The 26,929-nt window shown below is 37.3% G+C and overlaps 1 long non-coding RNA gene across 4 annotated transcripts in view; it reads right to left on the minus strand.

The window, feature by feature from the left end:
* Positions 1 to 12,500: 12,500 nt before the first annotated feature.
* LOC138745467 (uncharacterized) overlaps positions 12,501 to 26,929 on the minus strand; it is a 100,999-nt gene continuing 86,570 nt past the window's right edge. For 2 of the 4 annotated variants that reach the window (XR_011346290.1, XR_011346288.1), the window contains one exon: positions 12,501 to 12,649. This is a non-coding gene — a long non-coding RNA (uncharacterized lncRNA). Of the gene's footprint in view, positions 12,650 to 20,982; positions 21,152 to 26,929 lie in introns of those variants that run through there. The other 2 variants (XR_011346285.1, XR_011346286.1) reach the window with 1 other exon arrangement.

Below are 26,929 nucleotides of genomic sequence, written 5' to 3' on the forward strand. Positions count from 1 at the left end.
ATGTGACAATAATTGACGTGATGCAAATATTATGCAAGGCAGATTTAATGTGTCACAACTTGATTTGTAGTAAAATTGATGGGACGTAAAATTGATGTTACAAATAATTGAGCAGATGCAGATTTAATGCAATGCATAATTTGTTGTGACATATAATTGATGTGATAATCAATTGATGAGATGCAAAATAATTCTTGAGTTGCAAAATTAATGCATTGCATGTTTGATGCAATGCAATTTTGATGTAAGCCAAAACTGAAGTGACGGAAATTTGCAAAGAGGCCATAGAGCTTTAAGAAGAATACCCTCAGCTAGTCAACCCCCGAGACTGGTGTCTCAGTTATTTGGATAGGGAAGCAATATTTCGACTTGCAGTACAAAATGCGAGACAACAAAAAAAACCCATTATTGATTCAGAATAGTAGTCTTTTTTATCCTGATCTGAGTCCAGATGTCATTCAACGTCGTCGTTGATTTAATCCAGTTAAAGATGTTTTGTGGCATAAAGGTTATAAGTCTATTTTTCGTTATCCTGCAGTGCTGAAGGTCTTTTACGGAGATATCAATTTTGGTTTATTGAAACTGAATGTGAAGCAATTATTTTTGCTGACTCATTGCCAGATATAAGACGACAAAGACGTAGCTCACCATTATCTCCTAAAGAAAAAATAGATAGTTCTGGAAACGCAAGAAATGGTAGAAATGTGAATAATGGGAATGGAAATAGTCCAGCACCTTCTGAAATGGGATCTTCAAGACTGGAGTCTTTTGGATGAAAAGAAGAATTTTCTTATTTTATTTCTTCTTTTGTTATTATGGTACTTGGATGTTACTGATTGTTTAGCTGGGGAGGGGGAGATTTGCATTAAGTTCTTTACTAGTCATCAGCCACTGGTCGGTGATCCACACCCAATTTTTGTTTAGAGGATTACTAACTTTTGGTAGTTTTTTTTGGGGGGGGGGAGATTTTTTTTTAAACTTTTTTCTTAGTTTTTAATTTGTGATTTTTTTATTGGAGGGCCTATATACGTTGATTTGAGTTTTTATATAAAGATATTATTGGTATTTAGTAATAATAGTAGATATGTCAAAGTTGAGGTTTGGTACTTTTAATATTCGAGGATTAAATTGTACAATTAAATGTAAGCGAGTATTGGCATATATTAAGAAAATGAAAATTGATATTTGAATGTGAAGGAAAGTGTGAAATTAAAAAAGGGTTGGGCATGTATATTTTTCTTCATTTAATTCTAGAGCTAAAGATGCAGCAAATTTGATACATAAAAAATTATCTTTTGTATTACAATCAATGGAGGAAAAGGTAGGATGTATTCTTAAATTGAATTGTAAGATTTTTTTGAATTTTGGACTTTACTTAATATTTATGCTCGAAATGCAGATGATGAAGTATTTAATTCGGATGCATTTTTATGTTTGGGTCAAGCTAATGATAATATTTTAGTTGTTGGTGATTTTAATTGTGTTTTGGAACCTTTATTAGATAAATCTCCGAAGAAAGTTAAAAAATCCAAGATGGCAATCCAGGTCCAAGCGTTGATGAAATATCTTAATTTAGTAGATATTTGGAGACATCTTAATCTGATAGAGAAAGATTTTTCCTTTTATTCATCTAGATATGAATCATATTCAAGGATTGATTTTTTTTAGTATCGGCACATTTACAAGGGAAAATACAACAAACGGAATATAAAGGTAGTGTGATTTCAGATCATTCTCTGTTATATTTTACATATGAAACTTCTGAGAAAATTCAAATAGTTTATCATTGGAGATTTAATACAATGTTGTTAAAATTATGTAATTTATTGATTTTTTGAAAAAACAAATTAATATTTTTTGAAAGAAAATTCTAAATCTGTTCAGTCAGTTTGTATTGTGGGATTCTATGAAAGCCTATTTGAGAGGATAAATAATTAGTTATACTTCTAAAATAAAAAAGAATCAATTAAATCAGAGTCTTGAATTAGAGAAACAGATTGATGAGTTAGAAAATGAATTTCAGAAAGATGCTACAGAACATCAGAAAATAGAATTATCTAGGTTGAAATTGTAATATAATACCTTGCAATCTTATCAATTTGAATGTGTGATTAATCAGACTAAATAATGGTATTATGAATAGGGAGAGAAAGCACACAAGGTATTGGCATGGCAATTAAAGAAAGAACAGATATCTGGACTATTAATGCTGTTAGATGGAATTCTCTTGTTACTTATAAACATCGTGAGATTAATTATGAATTTCATTCATTTTATAAAAAGTTATATACATCTGAAGGAAAACAGGACACTGGATCGATAATTTTTTTATCACAATTGAATTTACCAATATTAGAGGATAGAGATATGCAGGAGTCAGAAGAACCATTTACTGATTCATAAATTAAAATAGCTATGCTGGAAATGCCAAATGCTAAATCGCCTAGTGATTATGGATTTTTGGTTGAATTTTATTAAAAAAATTTATGATGATTTATCTACAGTGTTTGGGGATGTATCATGTCAAGTCAGAAATATTATGATTTACCTGATTCTTGTCCTAGTGCTTTAATTACTGTAATTCCTAAAAAAAAAGATAGAGTTCCTTTGAAGGTATCTTCATATAGACCAATTTTGTTGTTAAATGTAGATTATAAAATAATAGCTAAAATTTTAGTGAATAAGATTAGCTAAATTTTTACCAAAGTTGATACATATTGATAAAACAGGTTTTATAAATAATAGATATGCTTCAGATAATATTTTGTGAGTGATTAGTTTGATTAATAGATTTCGACAATCTTTAGATCATCCGATGATGAAAAAGATGCAGAAAAAGCATTTGATAGGGTTGAATGGAATTTTTTGTTTAATGTTTTGGAGAAATTTAAGTTTGGTCCTTCTTTTATTGGTTGAATTAGGGCTCTATATATTAAACCAGTAGCTAGAGTATTGATGAATGGTTTGATTTAAGAATCTTTTAAGTTAACTCAATCAAGGTTGTCCTTTATCACCAGCTTTGTTTGCGTTAGTGATTGAACCTTTAGCACAGTTGATAAGACAAAATACACAGATACAAGGTATGAAAGTTTTGGATGAGGAATATAAAATTAATTTATTTCCTGATGACATATTGGTGTATTTAACAAATCCATCTCAGTCACTTTTGCATTTGAAGGAATTTTTAATACAATATGGATGTCTTTCTGGATATAAAGTTAATTGGGGAAAAAAGTGAAATATTACCAGTAAGTGAAGGAGATTATTCAGTTTATAAGAATACTATTAATTTGAAGTGGAGTGATTGAATTAAATATCTGGGTATAATTTTGAATGTTAATTATCACATTTTCAAAATTATTATGGGGCAGCCCAACTTAAATTTATTAGTTCATTGATGGATTTGGTACGGCCTCCTAGTTGGGCTAAAATTGAGATGGCAAGTATTTCAGAATTTGAAGTATATCAATTTTTGTTTAGGTGGAATATGAATTTGTTACAACAATATAATGTGCCTATATTAAAATGATAGGTTCTCGGAGTAAATTATTGGCTTTGACTCCGTTGTATAATAATCAACTTAGTTCTTTTTCAATGCATAATCAAAGTTTATTGCATTGGAGATTTAAATGTGTGGAAAATTTGGGAGATTGTTTTAAAGAGGGTAAGTTTTTATCTTTTAATCATATGAGGGAATATTTTGGTTTTGATAAGAACTCTTTATTTCTTTATTATCAAATTCGATCTTTGGTAAAATGCATGTTTGGTAGAGATATGATTTTACCTAAAATTACTAAATTTAGACTTCCCTTATGAAGGTACCAGAGAAAGGTTATATTTCATCTATGTATCAAATATTACAGGATGGTATGGATAAAAAGGGTTGGGATAGATCTAAAATTAAATTGGAAGCGGATATTAGTTTTACTTTTTCTGAAGAGAATTGGTTAGATATTTGTTATGATAGTGTAACTAGATTAATAAATGCAGGTTATGCAATGATTAATTACAATTTTTTATATCAATTATATTTGACACCTGAATTTTTTTTTAAATCTGGTTTTAATGAATCAGATTTGTGTTTTAGATGTGGTGTTAAAGTTGGAACTTTTTTTCATGCTGTTTGGTCATGTATACATATGCAATCTTTTTGAAAGAAAATTCAATCATTTTTAGAATATCTGTTTAAGATTAAAATAGTTTTAGATCCAACAGTATTTTTTATTGGGTAGTTTGCAACCTCTGAAATGCTTGGGATTAGGTAAGTTTCAGCTTGCTTTTGTACATTTAGCTTTATCCATAGTGAAAAAATGTATTGCTAGTATGTGGAAAGATACAAATATGATTGATATTAATAGATGGCATAATGAGATGAAATATTGTTTAATAATGGAAAAAATTACGTATGTTTCACATGATAATTATATTTTTTTATTAATAAGTGGATGTTATACTTGGAATATTTACATTTCAATTTATATTGATTAGATTTTAAAGTGTATATTAAACTTTTTTAATATTCTTTCTTATTTTTTATGGCTCTCCTTGGGAGAGTTGGCTGAATGGGGGGGGGGGGTCTTGTTCATGTTCATGTTTAATTGCTGTATATGTCATATATTATTTGTCATATATTATTTGTTTTTTGATCGAATAAATAAAGTTTAAAAAAATTAATATCCCCTTTAATTATTGGCCACAGCTAATTTTTCAATGGAACAGTCAGAAAATCCTACCTCATCATTTGCCTTTTAAATGCATTTTGTGCTCCACTCACAGGAGAATCCTACTTCATCTCGTTCACTACGAAGAGAGCAAATTTCTCTCAAACATTTAAATCGTATTTCTGCCTTGAAACCCCAGTCACTCAGCAACTCCAACTTTATTTTCAGATAAGAAAATTGGGTAAATATGGGGAATATAGAGATTACAAAAGATGTAGTTTTAGGGCTTTTGAAGAATATAAAGGTGGATAAGTCTCCGGGACCAGACGGGATCTTCCCCAGGACATTGAGAGAAGTGAAGGAGGAAATAGCAGAGGCTCTGGCGGTAATTTTCCAAATGTCATTAGATATGGGGATAGTGCCGGAGGATTGGCGAATTGCGCATATGGTTCCATTATTTAAAAAGGGTTCAAGGAGGAAGCCTGGCAACTATCGGCCTGTAAGTTTGACGTCTGTGGCAGGTAAATTAATGGAGAAAATTTTTAGAGATAGTACTTATACACATCTGGATAGACAGGGTCTGATCAGGTGCATTTAACATGGATTTGTGGGAGGAAGGTCATGTTTGACCAATCTGATTGAATTTTTTGAAGAGGTGACTCGGAATGTGGATGAGGGTAGCGCAGTGGATGTTGTCTATATGGACCAGTAAGGCCTTCGATAAGGTACCACATGGAAGGTTAGTTAGGAAGGTGCAGTCTTTAGGTATAAATTTTGAGATAGTCAAATGGATTGAACATTGGCTGAAAGGAAGAGGCCAGAGAGTGGTAGTGGATAATTGTCTGTCAGGTTGGAGGCCGGTGACCAGTGGTGTGCCTCAAGGTTCTGTATTGGGCCCATTGTTGTTCGTTATATACATTAATGATCTAGATGATGGGGTGGTGAATTGCATTAGTAAATATGCAGACGATACTAAGATAGGTGGAATAGTGGATAATGAAGAAGGTTTTCAAGGATTGCAGAGGGATTTGGGCTGCTTAGAAAAGTGGGCTGAAAAATGGCAGATGGAATTTAATGCTGAAAAGTGTGAGGTGCTTCATTATGGTAAGAAGGACATACGTGGTAAATGGGAGAGCATTGATGAATACAGAAGAGCAGAAAGATTTAGGAATAATGGTACATCGTTCCCTGAAGGTAGAAACTCACGTGAATAGGGTTGTGAAGAAGGCTTTTAGTATGCTGGCCTTTATCAATCATTGCATGGAATATAGGAGTTGGGAGGTGATGTTGAGACTGTATAAGACGTTGGTGCGGCCTAATTTGGAGTTCTGTGTGCAGTTCTGGTCGCCTAATTATAGGAAGGATATAAACAGAGTGGAGAGAGTGCAGAGAAAGTTTACCAGAATGTTACCTGGGTTTAAGCATCTAGAGTATAGGGAGAGATTGGACAGATTAGGTCTTTATTCTTTGGAGCATAGAAGGGTGAGAGGGGATTTGATAGAAGTATTTAAGATTATGAAAGGGATAGACAGAGTGGATGTGGATAGACTATTTCTGTTAAGAGGAGGAAAGATTAAAACAAGAGGACATGAGTTAAGAATTAAGGGGCAGAGGTTTAGAGGTAACATGAGGGGGAACTTCTTTACTCAGAGAGTGGTAGCCATGTGGAATGAGCTTCCGGGAGAAATAGTGGCAGCGGAGTCAATTGTATTATTAAGAAAAGGTTGGACAGGTATATGGATGAGAAGAAGATGCAGGGTTATGGGCATTGTGCAGGGAGGTGGGACTAGAGAGGGGTGTTTGGTTCCGTGCGGACTAGAAGGGTCTAATTGCCTGTTTCCGTGCTGTAAATTGTTATGTTATGTTAATAGGAGCAGCAACTTTGCAGTAATTGTCTCCTTGAAGAAGTTTGAGTTCCTGCGGAAGGCATCAGATTTTCATATAACCCGTCTCATGACATTTTATCCTTTCATTGGATAATGTCTTCACGAATATTTGTTTATTTCAGGTATTTTGAAAACAAAGAATTCACTGACGGTTATTTCCAATTAGCAAATGAGATTGACACCACGTGAAAAGTTCGCTTTGTGCACTTGAAGTAAACTGAGACGTTTAGTTTTAAAGGGAACGTTATATTCTAAAGGTAAGAGCATCTTGCGTTAAAAAGAATTGGTTGATCACAATGTAAAAATGCGAAATTTTTAAAAAGCAGATAAATAAACAGGCAGACGACACACACACACACACACACACACACACACACACACACACACACACACACACACACACACACACACACACACACACACACACACACACACACACACACACACACGAAAACACAATTAGTGAGTAGTGTATCGACTCCTGGAATCACAATGGTAAGCCCCCTGCTTCTTCAGATTCACTGAAAGGATTACATTATCAGAATGGACGTGTTCTCCGGTGTCACAAGGAATTAAGCAATCACGTTTGACGTCGTGATACCTCGAAACGCTCAAGCGAGAACATTGTTCACCGTTTGACTTCAAGTTCCACTGAAAAAGAAAAAAATCCATGGTTTGTCCAGTAACGCTGAACGAAATCAATTAATCTCAAGTTGTTTACTTAATTGAGTCACCGATTTTTTTTCTATAATGAACAGGCATCTCATGATCGGAACAGTAGTTATGAGTGAATTATCAAGTCTTCTTTGGCTTGGCTTCGCGGACGAAGATTTATGGAGGGGGTAAAAAGTCCACGTCAGCTGCAGGCTCGTTTGTGGCTGACCAGTCCGATGCGGGACAGGCAGACACGATTGCAGCGGTTGCAAGGGAAAATTGGTTGGTTGGGGTTGGGTGTTGGGTTTTTCCTCCTTTGCCTTTTGTCAGTGAGGTGGGCTCTGCGGTCTTCTTCAAAGGAGGCTGCTGCCCGCCAAACTGTGAGGCGCCAAGATGCACGGTTTGAGGCGTTATCAGCCCACTGGCGGTGGTCAATGTGGCAGGCACCAAGAGATTTCTTTAGGCAGTCCTTGTACCTTTTCTTTGGTGCACCTCTGTCACGGTGGCCAGTGGAGAGCTCGCCATATAATACGATCTTGGGAAGGCGATGGTCCTCCATTCTGGAGACGTGACCCATCCAGCGCAGCTGGATCTTCAGCAGCGTGGACTCGATGCTGTCGACCTCTGCCATCTCGAGTACCTCGACGTTAGGGGTGTGAGCGCTCCAATGGATGTTGAGGATGGAGCGGAGACAACGCTGGTGGAAGCGTTCTAGGAGCCGTAGGTGGTGCCGGTAGAGGACCCATGATTCGGAGCTGAACAGGAGTGTGGGTATGACAACGGCTCTGTATACGCTTATCTTTGTGAGGTTTTTCAGTTGGTTGTTTTTCCAGACTCTTTTGTGTAGTCTTCCAAAGGCGCTATTTGCCTTGGCGAGTCTGTTGTCTATCTCATTGTCGATCCTTGCATCTGATGAAATGGTGCAGCCGAGATAGGTAAACTGGTTGACCGTTTTGAGTTTTGTGTGCCCGATGGAGATGTGGGGGGGCTGGTAGTCATGGTGGGGAGCTGGCTGATGGAGGACCTCAGTTTTCTTCAGGCTGACTTCCAGGCCAAACATTTTGGCAGTTTCCGCAAAGCAGGACGTCAAGCGCTGAAGAGCTGGCTCTGAATGGGCAACTAAAGCGGCATCATCTGCAAAGAGTAGTTCACGGACAAGTTTCTCTTGTGTCTTGGTGTGAGCTTGCAGGCGCCTCAGATTGAAGAGACTGCCATCCGTGCGGTACCGGATGTAAACAGCGTCTTCATTGTTGGGGTCTTTCATGGCTTGGTTCAGCATCATGCTGAAGAAGATTGAAAAGAGGGTTGGTGCGAGAACACAGCCTTGCTTCACGCCATTGTTAATGGAGAAGGGTTCAGAGAGCTCATTGCTGTATCTGACCCGACCTTGTTGGTTTTCGTGCAGTTGGATAATCATGTTGAGGAACTTTGGGGGACATCCGATGCGCTCTAGTATTTGCCAAAGCCCTTTCCTGCTCACGGTGTCGAAGGCTTTGGTGAGGTCAACAAAGGTGATGTAGAGTCCTTTGTTTTGTTCTCTACACTTTTCTTGGAGCTGTCTGAGGGCAAAGACCATGTCAGTGGTTCCTCTGTTAGCGCGAAAGCCGCACTGTGATTCTGGGAGAATATTCTCAGTGACACTAGGTATTATTCTATTTAGTAGAATCCTAGCGAAGATTTTGCCTGCAATGGAGAGCAACGTGATTCCCCTGTAGTTTGAGCAGTCTGATTTCTCGCCTTTGTTTTTGTACAGGGTGATGATGGTGGCATCACGAAGATCCTGAGGCAGTTTACCTTGGTCCCAACAAAGCTTGAAAAACTCATGCAGTTTGGCATGCAGAGTTTTGCCGCCAGCCTTCCAGACTTCTGGGGGGATTCCATCCATACCTGCTGCTTTGCCACTTTTCAGTTGTTCGATTGCCTTATATGTCTCATCCAGGGTGGGAACCTCATCCAGCTCTAGCCTTAGGGGCTGTTGAGGGAGCTGGAGCAGGGCGGAATCTTGGACTGAGCGGTTGGTACTGAAAAGAGATTGGAAGTGTTCTGACCATCGGTTGAGGATGGAGATCTTGTCGCTGAGGAGGACTTTGCCGTCTGAGCTGCGCAGCGGGCTTTGGACTTGGGGTGATGGGCCGTACACAGCCTTTAGAGCCTCGTAGAAACCCCTGAAGTCGCCAATGTCCGCGCTGAGCTGTGTTCGTTTGGCGAGGCTAGTCCACCACTCATTTTGGATCTCCCGGAGTTTGCGCTGAAGATGGCTGCATGCGCGACGGAAGGCTTGTTTCTTCTCTGGACAGGACGGCTTTGTAAGGTGAGCCTGGTGGGCAGCTCGCTTCTTTGCCAGCAGCTCCTGGATTTCCTGGCTGTTTTCGTCAAACCAGTCCTTGTTTTTCCTGGAGGAGAAACAACCTCGAAACAGCGTGCAGGAAAAGGTATGGGCCAAAATGTAAAACATTACAGATCGTAGGATTTTGTAAAAAATGCTTATTCTCTTTCTTTGCAGTTAATGTGTGATGTGTCACTTTTTGAATCTATATATTTTTTCATTAAAGACAACAGCTGCAGCCGTGCGTCAGGAAACCGCCAGCAGAGTAATACCATGACATCTTTTCAGGAACTGTGCTACATACTTATTACAGTCATTGGTATCCCTGGTAAGTATTTTTTTTTATTTTGCCACAGGATAATTGTTAGTAATGGAGATGACGGCTTTTCTCCTGCGATGACCGTCTATCTTATGCTATTATTTACGTAGTTTTTCTTTGGTAATTTCATCCATCAACAGCAGACTTATTAGTATCTTTGAGTGAAATATTTGTTAACATGAGCTAATGATTTGCAATATATTAATTCTTTTTCTGCTAAAATATGAATACGAGGTGAAGCTAATAATTATTTATTATGTATTTATCATGAACGTCTTTCAGGGAAATGTCAAAGGCATTCGGTTTTAAAATTATCCTGAGTTTTCTTTTTCGCATTTAATTGGTTGCACAAACTAATTGGCTTATCCAAATATGTGACCACCAACACACACTCTGAATGTGTGGATAATACTCAAAGGCAGCTGAAAGGATTCACGACCGCATCCTTGTTTGCATTTACCTGGAGAACGTCTTCCAAAAAAAAACGCGATATTAGGTGGTTGAAATGTATTCGTGCAAATCTGTAATTTTGTTGTGCAATTATCAATTAATCACCTCAGTATTTCTGTGGGGAAATTTAAATTTAAAATACAATAAATGAAAATTGCGTTTTTGTTCCAATATATATAGTAGGGCAGGCGTTCATTAGATGAAAGTGTCCTTAAAATCCCAGGAAGGAATGTTTGTTTATTCAGACGCGTTCTTCAAATTTAATTAATTGAACCACTGTTATGGCTGCTTTGCTTTTTTCCAGTTAACCTAGTGACAATCGTCATTCTCCGCCGAGGGAAATGCGGCCTATCCTTATGTATCACCCGCTATCTGGTGGCTATGGCTGCGGCGGATCACACTGAAGTAATCTTCTACCAGATAATTCATCTGTATACATTCGGCTGGCTCGGATATGGCGAATATTTATACAGAAGCTTAATGAGGCTGCGCAGAGCTCCGTTCTGCCTTGTCCACTACGCCTTATGTCATATAGTATTAGATTGTTCAGTTTGGCTGACAGTTGTTTTCACGTTTGATCGCTTTGTGGCTATTTGCTGCTCGAGGTTGAAGGCAAAATATTGCACGCCCAAGATTGCGAGTTTGGTTATTGGTACAATCAGTGTCGGACTTTGCCTGATGAACATCCCATTTTATTTCCTTTATCTGAAAAGTGAGTCTGTTTCCGATCACGATACCTGGGTGTTCCTTGGTCTTGGAATTTCGATGGGATTTACTGGTTTGATCGATTGTTCAACCTAATGGTTCAATTTTTCCTTATTTTGACCCTTAATGCATTGACTGCGAGGCAGATCTTCACTGCGAGCAGTCCGCAGGAGACTACGGGGGTTGAGAAATTGCGAGAAACAGCGGGATCGTGAGTTGGAGACGCGGAGACAATCAATTATCCTGCTCTTTGCTCTGTCGGCTAGTTTCCTTCTGTGTTGGGCGACCACTGTGGCTTTCATTCTGACACGCTGTCTTTACATGGACTTGGAAACGTCAATCCGCCTTTATTTGGGAAGTTACACAGAGCAAATTTAGACAACAGTTGGGGAATGCGGTGTTATCTACCGCTAGACAGTTTGTCCAAATATTCAGGGAGATTTCACCACGCAGATAGTGTCCAACCGTTTCCTCAGTTTCCCCAAATATGAACCCGATCTAAAATTGGGAGAGCAAAATACCGTCAATCTGCATTATATCTTCATATCACTGTGAACGATGATTTGCACTCAGCAAGCTGTACCCTCGCTGTGTTTAAAGTACACTGAACCATGTTCATTTATGTAGTCATATAATTGTATACAAGAGCGTGTACCCCACCTGGTCTAAATATCTGTGTTAATAAGCTCACCTGCTCGCGTTATTGTGTTAAATTGAAACGGTGACAGCCTGCCCACGTCCACAAATGGAGGGAATTCTTGACCATTTACACAGACACCATTTCTTCTGCATTTCCGAAAATTACGTCTCCACTGATTTTGTCAATGTAGTGATAACTCTTAGTCCTGACCTTATTTATTCCCAGTGAAAAGTCTGCGAAAATTCTTTTTTTTTTTCCCATGTGATCTTACATTTTATTGACGTGGCCAATAATAAATGTCCTGTCTGTAATATCCTTTGCATATTGAATGAAATTTTTCTGCGCTGTGTTTAAATTTAAATGTTTTTTTTTTACAAATAGGTAATAGCCCGTTTCTACCCACAAGCCCATACTGTCCAATTACACCGCAATGACTTACAACCCCACTACGTTTTTAACGGTGGTGGGAAAGCTGATTGCCTAAAGGAAACTGACACCAGCATTGGGAAAATGTACAATCGCCTGACAGGCAGCGGGAGTTTCGAACCCTAGCCAACCGCTACAATGATTTATATTCCGACTGCCTCCGATTACGTGCAGAAAACAAAACAATCCCGAATTTTGCATCAAAGTCCTGAATTTCCTCTGGTAATCTCGCGGCAGACATTGCCCTCTGCAATGCCCCTAATCAAAATGTTATGTGTACAGTCACCGCATCTGCAGCTGGACAGAGCGATTTCAAGGACGGATGCCCAGGTTTCTCAGATTTTATGGAACTTCCTTTCATGTTTGCAGTTACCGAGACAAAATATTGAAACATATATGAAAATTCTATTATTTGACCATTATTTATCAGCTTTATTCAGAGGAATCCCATCCATATCTGGGTATCAATAAACCCAGAATCTTGAGTTCACGCAGTAAAGTTTAATCCACGCCATCCTTATGGCAATTTGTTGAATAAATAATTGATAAATCGACAATCTGGCAGTCCATTATTTCTTTCATCTGCAATATTAAATGCAAGCTCGTTAACGGTAAACGTTAAATAAAATAGCTCTAGACTATTGGTATAGAGAGGTTTGGTTATATTGTCACGTGTTGTGAGCGAGCTCAGCGAAGAGACTGACACAAATGTTTTTCAGCTCTGTTATCACAACTGACATTATTTGAATCTTGCGTTGAAGCCTTTGAGCCGTGTTCTGTTCCCCCTCCAACATTTCAAAGACCCAACCGCGCACACTACCTCCTAACTTGGATTGGAATAGACTGTCCCGTGGAGCTATCATTCCAGAGACTGGTTCACCAACCACGTGTGACAACCGGAGCCGGTTCGCCGGTACCAGAAAGAAAGTCGCCACAATATAACCTGCAGATGCTTATCCAATAGACAAAACCGGTACTTTGCAAAGAAGAAAAAGAAGTGCAATTTACGCATCGAGGTTCCTGGGATCGTCCCGGCAGCTACGTCCTGCTGGCGATAGCTTATCGTCATTTTCACTGCTTTCACACGGTTTGAACATCAACATTCTCTCTTACAGAACCTCTCCACATCACCGTTTTTTCTCGCTACTGCTCTATTACTGCCTCATTCATATTCCTGAAGACTCACATTCATTCTGCCTCTGCATTCCATTGCATTTCCACAATTCCAAAACCTTCTATTTTGTAGTTTCGTTCTCCCTTTCTCCATCAATCCAATTCCATCACCATCTCTGACTTTTACTCTTGTTACCTCTCCCTTTTCTCTTTCATTCTTTCCCGATCTCCTGGCATCATTTCTAAACGTTTGCTTTCTAATTTTCCTTCCCATCTCTCCAAAGTATCTCCTTTTGAAGTTTTCTCTCTCTTCCCCCTCTCCTACTCGCCCTTTTGCCGTTGATCTACGCTCTCGATGGAACCGAGAACCCGCATGAATCATGTCTCAGATGATTTTCAGTCCACTCACCTCTGACAACGCTTGCAGAGGGTGAATCCAGCTGAAGCACATTGCAATATTACAGTTGTCATAGTAGGAATAAATGACTTATTTTAAATATTAACATATACATGATCATGGTAACAAGTAAAATAAATCTCAACATTAGAATATTAACAAATATATGTCGAGAAATATATAAAGAGAAATAAGGAAAAAAGTAAGGAACACGACAAAAACTCAAAACTAAGTAAACACGAGACACCCCCCATTCATCTTATCCCAATAACGTGTCCAGATTTATTATACAATACATAACAACTATATATTAATTAAGATTAGGACTTATGCAATGAAGGGGTGGGCATTGAGGATGCTGAGGAACAGAGGGATCTTGGAATAACCGTTCAGCGTTCCTTGAAAGTAGATTCCCATATAGATAGGGTGGTGAAAAAGGCTTTTGGAATGCTGGCCATTATAAATTATAGCATAGAATATAAGAACTGTAAGGTGATGTTACGACTGTTTAAGGCTTTGGTCAGGTCAGGTTTGGAATATTTTGTCCAGTTTTGGTCTCCAAATTACAAATAAATACGGAGATAAATTGAGTAGATTAGGATTTTATTCATTAGATCGTAGAAGGTTGAGAGAGGATTTGATGGAGGTATTTAAATTAGAAAGAGAATAGGTAGAGTAAATGTGAATAAGCTCTGACCCCTGAGGGTAGGGGATTTTGGTACAAGTGGTCATAAGTTAAGGGTTGGGGAATAATTTTAGGAGTTAATACCAGAGGATGTTTCTTCTCTCATTGAGTGGAATGATCTAACGGAAGAAATAGTTGTGGCAGGGCCAGACCTGCCATTTAAGAGGAGGCTAGATGAGTACATGGATGATAGGGGGTTGGAGGGTTATGGGCATGGGAATGGGTAAGGGAAACTAGTGGAGTTTCACGTAAATTGGTGAGAACTAAGAAGGTCCGATATGGCCTGTTTCTGTGCTGTAAATTGTCATATGTTTATATATGTATATATAGTTATGTGAAGGACACTCAAATATCCATAAAATACCATTCCAGAAGTTTTATTCATTTAGGGGAAAATGCCACTGTTCATGGGGATTCAAATCACACAAAATAAATTATAATTTTAATCTCATTATTCTATCAAACTGGCTCCAAATTTGTAAAAATACAAAATATTTACACTTAAATTAAATGTATCTTTTTCTAAATGAATCCAGCTTTTAATATCTGTCTGTCATCTCCCTAATGTTAATGCAACAACAGATTTCAATGAAAAAGCGATACAGTTCTTTGTCATTACGAACGTTAACAACAAATTTAAATTCAAACTCTGGAAAATAGTCTCAACATTTCCGAAAAATAATAATTCAGGATATAACAGGGAAAAAAAATCTTCACTAACAGAAACCCAAAAAGGGTTAACCTTCTAACAAGACCATGTAGAATGACCAAAAGTTACAAATTCTTTTCCAAATCGAAAACATTGGTCTGATATGTCCGATCTCCATCAATACAATTTCTGAGATTTAATATATAATTGATTTAAAATAATTGTGGAATAATCTATACATCAAATATTAATAGTATTAGACATAATTTATTTACTTATAACTTGCCAAAGCTGCTGTTCTATTGTTGTATTTAAATCTTGTCCCATCCTCCCTTAGATGTGAACAAACAAATTTTAGGTGGTTGTTCTTGTACAACATATATGCTAAGGAAATTATTTTTAGTCATTTCATCTTCAGTAATTTGTTCTAAATCAATAAGGTTTTTAAAAATCATATCAGATCATAGTTTCTCTCTTAAGAAGAAAATAGTGTGTTACATTTTATCTGTTAAAAAAAAAAGTCAGTCTATTATTACCATAACAATCCCCAATTTAGGAATTTGTTTGTTATTCCAAATATTCAAACACAGATGGTATTTTTTTTAAATTATGAAGATTAATTAATGGCGTTTTCAGCGATAAAATATTTCATTCAAATTATTTTTTTTTACCAAATATTAAGCAAATGCTTCGTATTGGAGCATTGTTATTAATGGTGCTTTCCCTTTATAAATAAACCCTTCTGGGATAATTTCTCTGATTTTATTTAATTCCATTTCCACCTAAGATGTTTTAGCCTTAACAAACAAAGAGGCAAGAAATCTTAACTATGCAGCTTTATAGTAATTCATGAAGTTAGTAAATTGTAATCCACCTAATACATATTTCCATGTTAACCTTTGTAATGGATTTATTTCCTAAACTGTTTATTTAAATTGTGGGAAAAAAAAACCTCTGAGGTATAATGATAGATAACGTCGGGAATAAGTATTGATTTATCGAAAAAAATATTAATTTTAATGCAATTAACTTTTACGATTAAAGTAATATGCAAATTCACCCATTAAAATAATCATCTATATTCTTAAATATTGGAACATAATTTGATTTATCTATACATAATTTGATTTCATCTTATCTATCCATTTAAATTGAAATTCTTCTCGACATTGTGAATAACATCCTTGTAACAATTCAATTAATGAAAATTTATCCCAGTTTATGTTATACCTTGAAACTTTTCTGTGCTGTATTTTTCCATTCAAGTGGTATTTTCAAATATTCAAACTACCCGAACTTATCATGCTTGTCTTGTGCGGGGGTGAGGTGATAAACTTTCACGAGGTCTACTTGGAAAAGAACTGAATCCGGTGTAGATTTGCGGTAAAATCTTGAATTTGCAGTATTGGGTAGCGATCCGGTATTGCGGCATTGTTCAGTCTGAGGTAGTGACCGCATTGTCGCCAACCCCCGATTACTTTAGGGGCTGTCGGAACGTCTGACGATGCCGAGGTCTTCCATTGTTTTAAAGTCCTCTTTTGTCTGCTGTAAACGATCAGGCCATGTTGTAAATTGGAGTTCCTTCGGTCGTCACATAATGTTGGACCTTATGTGATGGGGTTTACAAATGAAAATCCAGTGTAAGGATTTTTGGGAACGCGGTTAGGAACTTAACAAATTTGTCTTTAGACAAGGTCTGCACGTGCAGGGCTGGCCGTGTACCAGGCGAGAGTGGACATGCCTGGAACGTGGAAGAATAGACTAAACGTTGATCCCTCACATCGACTGGCCCTCAGGTAATACGCCACCAGGATCGGTTGGCGTACGATCGCGATAGTGAAATCCCACATATAAACCGAATTTCCCTGTAGCTGGGTATAGGCGGCCTGTTTGTCGTGAGAAGGTTTCAGTGCTTAGTCCGGGCTTTGAGTCGCAGGATGTTTCAACTAGAAACATTCGGCCTGAGATTCAGTCGACATTGCAGAAGAGGCCTTTGTGTTCGCCAACCGCATTATCATTACTGGAAGCTGGCGGTGCCTTTTCCATGTGTGTCCCCTGAGTTAGCCCACGGTGGAATGCCTCGGTAGACGTCCCGGTCTCACCTTCTGTGATAGAAACACCACCAGTGCCGTGGCTTGCCTTCGGATCGTCCTGCCTGCTTCGGGGTTGTGGGAGTTGTCGAAACCGACAAGGTAGTTGCGCTGTCGGATGCGGAATGTGCGACAGAATATTTGGGAAATCTGTATTGTCTCTCTGCTTAGTTTGCCACAACCTGAGGGACAGAAGATTCTGCGTCGGACAGGAAGAAGGCTATACCGTGAGGGAGGGGTTGTGAGAATGCGGCCTTGAACATGAGCCACCTGTGGTGTCCGTCCTTTGGCGCGAGCATTTCGACGAATATCTCAGAGGGAGATATTGATGACCCAAGCTCGTCTAGATGTAGGAGAAGCGTGGCTCTCTCCAGCTTGGTCATGATGAAATTCCGTAGGACATAGGCCTTGAAAGCCTCATTCTGGCCTTCTACCGGAGGATTGCTCAGGTGGTGGAACCCTTGTCTAAGGATGCGGTGATGTACAAGAATTTTGTCGTCTCGCTGGTGATATTGTGCTGGTTTAATTGTGCCTCCGCCTGAATACATCACGCAAGTGATCTGTTTTGGAAGAACAGTATCAGCTTCATGGCCACCGCGTTCAGCGCTGGGTTGCTGGTCATTGTGTTTGGTTCAGAGATATCTGAACCGTCGGGGTCATCAATGTGGTGCCTCGAAAGGCACGAACAACGAAACTGAATCAATTAAACACTTAATGTACACAGGGTTGTTGTGAATACAAGATTGTGTATGAACCGTTATTTAGAGGGTTTGTGAACAACTCACATACTCCAGGAGAGCATTAAAATTAATATTTCTTCTGTCTCTATGTAGATAGGTTTCGGAAGATAAATCATTCAGTCACTGAATAAACGAACGAGCTCAGAAGTGGAAGCATTTTTCCAATATATTCACATTCAAAATAAGGCCTGACCAACATCCTCCACCTGAAGCTTGTAAGCTGTGGTAGTAAAAATGCGAAGTTTGTTTGACCAAAGGTGAAGAAATGTGCTAGAGGTTGCATGAAGCAAAATTATTTCCTGTCTACGGTTCACGAATCAGGTCCTCCACGTTGGCTCCGCTTCTGGGAGAGTGACGCTAAAATTGCTCAAATTTTGAGTGAGTTAATACAAAATACTATTAAACAAAAAGTGATAACTGCTTTGAGGAGCTGATGAATCCTCGAAAAGGACGTCGATGCCGGCAATTAATAAAATAATGCTGATATTACGTACCCTAAAGATATTCTGCTGACAAACTCGTCATGATATTCAAAAGACGGCGGAAGGTTTTAATTTTAACAAAATAGTGTGCTTACTGTGACAGACTATGTTTTATTTTATATTCTATATAGATAGGTTTTATAGGGGAGAAATTGTGGAGGAATTTTTAGTGTAGGTCACTTACAAAACAGATCACTTTTAAAAAATCCATATCTGTGCTCAAGCACGAGAGTCCAGGTTCTGAGGGCCTTTGCAAAAACTTTGAGGAATGCCTATAAGGACTTTACATGTAGGTGTGAATTGGACATGTGGTGAAGTAATTGATTATTGTTTTGGAATTTAACAGATGAACGAACTCAGAATATTGGGTCTGGTGCCACAGGTTGAATGCAGTTTGCTGTTACAAGAGGATCTTGTTTTTATTCTGAGAGAGAGGGGGGAAAGAGAGAGACAGACAGAGAGAGAGAGAGCGAAAGAAAGAGGGAGAGAGAGAGACAGATAGACAGACAAATAGACAGTCTGGTCAATGCCCTTGAGATTCATTCAAGAGGATAGGACTAGCTGTATAATTTTTCTTTTGAAATAAGGGAAAAAGAGAAGGAACTCTGTGGTGACTTGAAATAAAGTAGTTATCATGTGGAAAACACCGGGAAAGACTCTGAAATGACTGTGCGGAAGGAATCTGCTGTGGGTGTCAAACGAGCAACAAATCTCTCTGAAAACAGATAAGAACGTTCCTCAGAGGTACCATTTACCTTTCAAAGACTAAAGACTGGTGAAATTCATAAATGATAAATTATGTGAACAGTATATGAGTTTCCTGATATCAGAGAAATTGGAGGAGTGAGAAGAGAGTTTGGACTCTAAATCAAAGAACTTTTAAGACTTGCATATTTATGTGCGCTGAGAATTAGAAGGAGGTTAAGCTATATTAAGTTAATAGTACTAAGTTAACGTTTGACCCCGTTTTCATGTTTATAGTTTATTACATGTAACTTTTGTTTAAGTAACTACTTGACTATTGTGTTAGACGTTCAATAACTAATATCATACGAGTTGGTGGCAATGGACAACACTGTCTCGGCGATCTTCCTTCTTCAAATGTTTCGGAAATCTATTCATTCGCTACCACTCTAGCAATATGATTTTTTATAACGTCTTATTCCAAACAATTAACACAGAACCAAATTTAATTTTTTCCAGTACCTGAAGCAAAAAACTCCATTCTAATCTATCAAATATTTTTAAGAATCCATAAGTAGCTTGGATTCCTCCCGAGAAATAGGAATCAAAGAAATCATTTTAAAAATATTATCTTAAGAATAAAATTCTTAATAAATCCAATTTGAACTAAATCAATCAAATTTGGAAAATATTTCGCCAAGATAATAATATTAAAGGAATTAAAATAAGTTTATAATTAGCTTCTTTGCTGACGATATTTTAATATATTTAACGGAACCTTAGAAATCTTTGAGACAGTTATTATAGATTGGAACAATATGGAGAAATATCAGGTTATATAAATTAATATGGAAAAAAGGTTAGAATATGTCTGTTAAGCGAATTATTCTTCTTTAAAATATATCATTAAATTTAGATGGTCAGATCAAATTAAGTATTTGAGATTTAAAGTTGATAAAGATTTCAAACATTTATATGAATTAAAATGTCTCCCTTTATTTTGTAGAAAATAAAAATGATTTAATTGATGGCAAAATGAATTTATAAATGGAATTCTAAATTGCAACGTCGGTGTATGTCACCTATTTTAATGTATTTGATGGAATTATGAACGGTGGTAAATAAAGAAATATGTACACAAGGGAAATTTTCGGTAAAAACAAACAAATTTCTATCAGAATATATCTTTCATGTTTAGCCTAATAATCAGTATTTTTAAATTATGGAATAAAAAATGAATTAGAATATTACAGTATTGTTTTGAAGAATGCTATTTTATTTCCTTTCAAAGAATGAAAGAAAAAATTAAATAGCATCAAATATTATTTTTTGTTATTATCAAGTTTTGGCTTTATTTTTGGAAAATTATAGACATACCTTGAGGTTGAATCGACAATCTCAATTTTAAACTTTACTTATATAATGTGGGAAGAAGATATTTATATCTGAAATGTATTTTTATTGCAGAATTAAATGCTTAAACCTGATCTAAATTGGTTGATGTTAAAATGGAAAAATAATTTAGGGATTGTGAAAAATCTAGCTGATTTGAGTACTTTGTGTAAAGATTGTATGACTAAGATTATTAATTTGAGATATAGATTTATTATAGGTACAGGTTTAGTATAGATTTAGCATAATTTTATGCATCAATTATATTTAACCCCTGAAAATATAAAGGGATTTAATTTATCTTCTTAAGATTTATGTTTTAGATGTCAGTTCTTTTTAGGTTCTATTTGGTCATGCGAAATGGTAAAAAAAAAATTGGATGCGACTTAAATAGTTATTAGAACATATTTTTAAGATTAGAATTCCGTTGGATACATTATTACATTTGTTATGTAGTATTAAAAAATTGAGTCTAGAATTGAGATTGACTCGATTTCAAATAGCATTTTTGAGATTGGCATAGGAGCTCTCTCTTTGCCTTTCATCTTGGTCTACGTTATTCGGTTGTCTCTGCAGCACGAAATTATGTTTCTCTCTTTCCTCTTGCATCCTATGTTGTTTCTATTTCTTCTTCATCCTCAAATTTTCAATCTCCATCTGAAAATCAACAGATCTGTCATCTGGAAGTTTTTCTAAGTCTTTATCAACAAATGTTCCATCACCAATACAATATTCCAATATTGCTGTATTTGTATTGACTTATCCAATGGTTGACTTCCGTCAGGTTTAATGCCTTAGACATAACCATCAGTTTCTCTTTTCTCTTGCTCTTCAGCTCTGCAGGTGATGATTCTGACAAAAAAAAAAATTATCAACATCGATTGCTGCCGCTTTCCACACTCAAGCTTTAAATTAGCTTAGAATAACAATTGACTAATAACCCACAAAATTCATGTTCAATCGGACTGGACGTGCTCCCATAAGATGTTACGAGCCCAAAGGACCCCAAAACTCAGCAGCAATAGAATATCACAAAGACAAGTAGTTACTTAAACAATGTTGCTGCGGATTTATCCCACTCTACAAATTTATAAAGCATGCAGGTTCATTTATGTAGCTGGAAGATATATCTCAGAGGACTGTAACATGCTGTTTAAGCCTTATATCTAAGAATTTGTGGAAATTGAATAAAAAATGAAAGGGAACTTTGAAATTTCTAGTTGCTTAATTCCACTATTCCACAACTTAAATGGTAAGACTTATGGAGTATAGGAGTTATTTGTCCGCAATCACTTCTTATTATGTTTTAATAACTTAAATTATCTTCAAACATGAAAACAGAATCAAACTTTTAACTTTTCTCCATTTTTAATGTAACCTATCCCATCTTAACCCTCTTCTAATTCTACACACACACACACACACACACACACACACACACACACACACACACACACACACACACACACACACACACACACACACACACATATATATAATGTGTGTGTAAATTTAAGAAAATTATTTAGTTCAAAGTTCAATCTCGTTTCTCATTCTTCTGGTTGCAGGCAATTCTTATACTGTACACAGAATTTAACATGTACAACGTTCACCAGGCTTTGATGATCGAAAGGTAAATGTTTAATGCTCAGGAAGATTCATTATAATTTTGTAGAGAGAGAATTTTTGTTCCAGGATTTCCACAACTGAGGTACCACCATTTGTCATCTCAAGATCTTGGTGATGAAACTGTAATGATCAGGATACTCAATATGATAACCTCTTTCTTTCAGGCTGCTACATAGTTCCTTTCTGTTCCACTTATTCCAAGACAGATAGCACTTCTAGCCATCCTCCACGCTTGAGTTTTCTGCTTCAGTTCCAACAAGTTCCTGGTTTACTGCTTCTGCTTTCTCTCTCCCTCTCTCCCTCTCTCTCTCTCTCTCTCTCTCTATCTCTCTCTCTCTCTCTCTCTCTCTCTCTCCCTCTCTCTCTCTCTCTCTCTCTCTCTCTCTCTCTCTCTCTCTCTCTCTCATCACTCTCTCTCCAACTACCAGAAAGTCCATATGACTCTCTTACTTGCAAAACCCCTGATCTTCTCCAGCAAACAACAGAAGTTAGTCTTCTCCTCCCAATCTGTTGTTTCAGAAAAATAAAGTTATCAGGAGTCACCTTTCGGTGCACTCTGTTAAAATCATTTCAAAGAGCTTTCAAAAGCCAGAGTGTCTCCTGCTTGTTGCTTTAAGACGTCATTTCAATTATCACCTACTTGTGTAATGTGTTTAGCATTCTCCATAGTTATATAAATTCACTTAATATGAATTCTGTAGGATTTCAAATAAGATTTGTTTTAAAAGTGTGTAATCTACTCTAATTTTACCAATTTATCTCCCAAATATATATTCCATTACACTACAAAACGTAGAACGATTACATGGATAAGAGATTGATTTGGGTTTACATAGGTGGCATATGAGGTTGAGATCATGTATCCCGCTGAAAAGAAATAACGTATTATTTACGTTATAATTTTTTTCCTTCGAAAATTCCTAATCTTCGTCTGAGACATCCCGAAGGCTGGCGCAAGGAAGGAGGCAGCATACAACCCGGGATTCTTCATCTCTGCATTTCGCTATCGCATCTTTATCATCACACATGGCCTCTGCTACTCCTCTTTAATCCATAAATCTGGACTCCATGCCATCCTGAGTGCCCTGGTGTGTTCCTTGTGGTTTGTCCCCTGAAAAGTGTCCAAATAGTAGGTGATATTGACAGCGGTACATAGCGTTACTTTGAATTCTTGCCCAGCTCCCTCTGCTGTCACCAGCTAACGTCGTCCTGAGTCCCAGCTGTGATTGCGGACAAATAACTCCAGAACTCCATAAGACTTACCATTTAAGTTGTGGAATAGTGGAATCACGCAGCTAGAAATTTCAAAGTTCCTTTTTATTTTTTACTAATTTCCACAAATTCTTATATATGGGGCTTAAACAGCCTTTTCCAGCCCGCGGAGAAATGCCTTCCAGATACACCAATTACCTGCATGATTTATAATTTTTTAGAGTGGGATAAAGCCAGTGCAACCAGAGAAAACCCACGAAGGGTATGGGATGAACATGCAAATCCCTTTCAGACAACGCCAGTAACTAACCCTAGCAGTTGGTGCGGGAAAAGCGCAAACCGATCTGCTCTAGAAATAGTAAAATGATTTTAAAATTCTTCATCGCGATCTTCCCTAAGAGTGGTCATGATAGGGTCGCAATGATTAAAATATTTTATTCACTATGTTGTGAAAGATCCGAGAGAAGGAATTATCAAGTTAATTACTCCCAGATCTAAAAGTAAATGGGAAGAGGATACTGGTTTTATTTTTTCCGAAGATGATTGGTTAGATATTTGTTATGATAGTGTAGCAAGATTGATAAATGCGCATTATGCTATAATTAACTATAAATTTTACATCAATTATATTTAACACCTGAAAAATTTTAAAAAAGTATTGTTTTCATGAATCAGACTTGTGTTTTAGATGTGGTGATACGGTTGGAACTTTTTTTCATGCCTTTTCGTCATGTATACATATACAATCTTTTGGGAAGAAAATTCAATCGTGTTTAGAATATCTGTATAAGATTAAAATAGTTTTAGATCCAACAGTATTTTTATTGGGTGGTTTGCAACCTTTGAAAGGCTTGGGATTAGATAGGTTTCAGCTTGCTTTTGTATATTTAGCTTTATCCGTAGTGAAAAAAATGTATTGCTAGTACGTGGAAAGATACAAATATGAATGATATTAATAGATGGAATAATGAGATGAAATATTGTTTAATAATGGAAAACATTATGTATGTTTCGCGTGATAATTATTTTTTTATTAATAAGTGGTCGTTATATTCAGAATATTTAAATTTAAATTTACATTGATTAGATCTTAATATGTATATTTAATTTTTGTAATAGTTTTTTCTTCTTTTTCTTTATAGCTCTCTCCTCAGGAGAGTTGACTGAATTGGGGGGGGGGGGGTGGTTGATGGTTCTTTTCTTTTCTCTTTTTCTCTTTATATATATATACATATATAAAAATAACGTTCATGTTTATGGTTAATTGTTGTATATGTCATATTATTTGTTTTTTGAACGAATAAATAAAGTTTTTTTTTAAGTTAATTACTCCCAGGGATATTGTTTATCTTGTATAAGAGCTTGTTAAACCCATCGCAGGCATATCAGGGTCATTGGAAGGTGCTGAACTACTAATCGCAAACTCACACAGAAAATGGAATGTGCAGCAATTTACTCTGTGGCGAGAATTTACTTCCCTTTACTCGATGCCGTCAGTATCCCTGTGACAATACTGGAGCAGGCTACTATCATTTTCTGTATATCTCCCGTTAATTGAATTTCCTGCTGCACTGCAGAACAGACGCTGTGATAACCAACACTGATGTAGCCTTACCCGGTGAATGCTTACAATATTACCTGGTTTTATGTATTTGGTGCATGTTTTTATATACCCTTTGTTTTTGTTTTTTTGAGCAGGAAGAGAGGGTCCTACACGAAGGTGTCCAGAGAGGAGAAACAGTGAGAGTCTTATCTACTGAGAGACCCACACAGGCTGCAGCGAACGTGTACTGTGGACACTCATGGACTGAATGCTGTTGGAGATTGACCTGTGGGAACCCATCATCGGAGCCGGGAGTTCTGGGGTAGAAATGGGCTTTCGAAGCGCTAAGGACTTTACGGAGATTTGCATCGTGAGCTATATTTGCCTACAAACCGAAACTGCAGGATTGCTAAGGCTGGCGGAGTACTCGCGGCGAATCCACGGACCCTCTACGACTCTGAACGAACTCTGCTTCTCTTTTTCCCTTTCTGCAAGTGGTCTGGCCACCCAAATAACGAGTTTTCTGCCTGATCACAGACAATTTACTGCAATTTTGCTTGATCAGTACTGTTACAGGTCAATTAAAAAAATGTAATCTGGAATCATGAATGAGTTCATTTGTTTAATCAAGCAAGTGCAATTAATGACAGGGTTGCAGTGTCTTATCTTGCTGCAAATGCCCGCTAAACACTGGAAGTCCCTTTTGCGTCATCTGACGCAGGGGCGTCAGATGAAAAAATGTACAGAAACTAAAAGGCGATCCTCAATAAAGCTGCAGATCTTACGTAATTTTTTTTTATTTCAGAATCTTGTTTATTGCTGTCCAACGCACGAAATTAGAAATCGTTAAACAAACATGGTCACACTTCTCTTTCTCGTGAAAGATATGTACGTTCAAGTTTCCCAGTCTAACTTTTCGTAGCTTTATTTTTTTTATTTCTGTCCCTCTCGGTGATTACATTATTCTAAACGAAGCCCCATCTCCCCGGGTGCAATTTATCAGTGGTCCGGTCTTACTTTGAAAATCACTGACCGTGGCGATTTGCCGTTCATCAGTAAATGTGTGGTTGTTGTCACAGGAATATCTCTGTATTTGTAGAATATCCAACGCAAATCTAATGCCGCTCCTCGTTGTTCTCTATCTGGGGTTCAATGGCGCAGACTGAACTGGTTGGATATCCACTCTCTGATTGTTTTATCCTTGTCCGACTGATGGCCTGATTTAAGGGCATCCATACAACACGATACTCGGCATGGTTGGATGTGCACAATGATAACATTTAATGCGGTTGAACTCAAAATTTCTTTCCTCCTTGAAGGTAAATTAATGGCGATTGTGATACTCTCCCGTGGAAAATGTGGTCTCTCCAAATGCATCTCTCGTTATTTGATAGGAATGGCTGCAGCCGATTTAATGGTTATTGTATTTACTGTTGTAGTGGATCACCTTAATAATATCTACATTTATTCCCGCTATTTGCCTCGGACTCCGATATGTGCTCTGACTCTTATATTGAGGTTTTCAGCCATTGACAGCTCTCTGTATGGCTGACGGTAGCTGTCTCGTTCGATCGGTGCATCGCAATTTGTAGCCAAAAGCTGCGGGATTGTTATTACACCGAAATAACTATTGTGACAGTGATTGTATCAACAGTAAATTGTGCAAGGAATGTCCACTCCTACATTGCAGTGAAACCCTACGTCATCGTTGATCATGTGCCGTTGTCATAACTGAATACTGTACTTCACCTTCCTGGAAAGGATATAAAGTATTCAGCACAATCGCCACCCCATGGTTTCCAGTCGTTCTGATTTCATTTTTCAATGTTTTAACCATCAGTCAGATCATATGTGTAAATAGAGCATGTCGGCGTCTGATGACCAATCATAAGAATCAAAATGATACAGAGGAGGATAATCGGAGAAAGTCCAAGATCTTATTGGTCGCTTTATCTGCAATTTTGTCGTGCTGCGGTTTTCACGTATAATATTACACCTGAAATGGTCATTTCAGAATTACGTTTACCAAGACAGATACAAGAATCTCCCTACATATATCTTCCAACAATTTTCAATTATGTTTCAATTTCTCAGCACCTGCACCAATATTGTATCTACAGAGTCTCACAGAGAAAATTCAGAGGAGCTGAAGAAAGTGGTGATGTATTTGTTTGCATGAGATGGATATTTGTGCAGAAAAAAATTCGAATGTCTGTAAATGGTCTCATAAATGTTCTAAATATTTC

This window comes from Narcine bancroftii, chromosome 11, assembly GCF_036971445.1.
Source record: "Narcine bancroftii isolate sNarBan1 chromosome 11, sNarBan1.hap1, whole genome shotgun sequence".
Classification (NCBI taxonomy): domain Eukaryota; kingdom Metazoa; phylum Chordata; class Chondrichthyes; order Torpediniformes; family Narcinidae; genus Narcine; species Narcine bancroftii.